This window comes from Bison bison, unplaced genomic scaffold (assembly GCF_000754665.1).
Source record: "Bison bison bison isolate TAMUID 2011002044 unplaced genomic scaffold, Bison_UMD1.0 scf7180017864294, whole genome shotgun sequence".
NCBI classification, from domain to species: domain Eukaryota; kingdom Metazoa; phylum Chordata; class Mammalia; order Artiodactyla; family Bovidae; genus Bison; species Bison bison.
In genome coordinates, this window is record NW_011494866.1 from 1,349,236 (window position 1) to 1,351,099 (window position 1,864).

Below are 1,864 nucleotides of genomic sequence, written 5' to 3' on the forward strand. Positions count from 1 at the left end.
GCAAGGAGATCCAACCAGTCCATCCTAAAGGAAATCAGTTCTGAATGTTCATTGGAAGGACTGATGTTGAAGCTGAAACTCCAATATTTTGGCCACCTGATGCAAAGAACTGACTCATTTGAAAAGATCCTGATGCTGGGAAAGGTTGAAGGCAGGATAAGAAGGGGACGACAGAGGATGAAATGACTGGATGGCATCACTGACTCAATGGACATGAGTTTGAGTAAAGTCCAGAAGTTGGTGATGTACAAGGATGCCTGGCGTGTTGTAGTTCATGGGGTCGCAAAGAGTCAGACATAACTGAGCGACTGGGCTGAACTGAGGAACACGCTGGTGTGAGACCAATGTTTATCTTAATTATTGACATATAGGTTCCTACCTCTTGAAGTTTTTAGATTCCAAAATTCAAAAACTTGGGTCCAAGTTTACAAATTACCCCCTGTTTTTCAACCCAGAATCTAGGCAGAGATAAGATTCATTGTTGTCTATCTGCTTCCAATGTCAGCAAATATATTTTATTTTGGTAAAACCCTTTTATGGAGGTTTTAGTTCTCTGAAAGCCCCAGGTACAGGCATCAGTCCCTTTGCAGCTTCTTACTGAAGTGAGGTTATTAAAATACAAGCATTAGGCATACTAAGTCTGAAACTCAATGCTTCTATCTGTCATGCCCAATGGTTTCCAGAGATCTAGCCAGTTAACTTTTCAGTCTTAATTTCTATCACCTGGGGATTCTCATTACAGTTTGCACATGGGATCTTCACTGATTCGTGTGTAATCTGTTAACTGCAGCATGCAGGATAGTTGTGGCATGTGGGATCTGGTTCCCTGACCAGAGACTGAACCCTGGCCTCCTGCACTGGGAATGAAAGTCTTAGTCACTGGACCACCAGGGGAATGGCCAATTTTACACCATTTTAGCCTACCAATTTATCAGAATCTGATGGGCTAGCACTTTGCTCATTATCAACACTTTATATTGGAAGCTTACCATCCACAGGACATCTTAGGAGAACAAGACAACACTTTACAAAGAGCTTTTAATTCAAGCCTCTGTTACTGTAATGGCAATGCTACTGCTACTGCTAAGTCACTTCAGTCGTGTCCGACTCTGTGCAACCGCATAGACGGCAGCCCACCAGGCTCCCCCGTACCTGGGACTCTCCAGGCAAGAACACTGGAGTGGGTTGCCATTTCCTTCTCCAGTGCATGAAAGTGAAAAGTGAAAGGGAAGTCACTCAGTTGTGTTCAACTCTTAGCGACCCCATGGACTGCAGCCTACCAGGCTCCTCCATCCATGGGATTTTCCAGGCAAGAGTACTGGAGTGGGATGCCACTGCCTTCTCTGACAGTAATGGCAATAGGATTTCTCCATTTGCAAGTGGTAGAAAGCCAGAGGACAGTTAATGAAAAAATTGCTTAGTAAAACTTAGAACCACCCAGAAACTTCTTCTGGTATCACTTCAAGTGTCTTATATATCACACAATTTCAAAGAGCACAAATGATTATCCAAGTCATAATAATGTAAACATGCACTGTGGTTCCAGGGATCTTACTAAGAAAAATGAGTAAAAAATAAAGATGGTGGAATTACATTACATGTGAGAATTTTGGATAAGTTCTTTGAAAATCTGAAATAATAAATTATTCACAGTCACTGAAATTCAGAGGCTCTCAACAATACTTTTTGGAAATTATCATGCTCCATTCATATGTGCCACCCAAATGTGAAGTTTCAAACACAGTATGCATGAATTAGATGATAGAATAACTTAAGGCAGAATGTATTTCAATATTTATTGCTTAGTGATTTTGCCAAGGAAATTGACTTGATAATGTTTTATGAAAAGTGTTAGCTATTATGA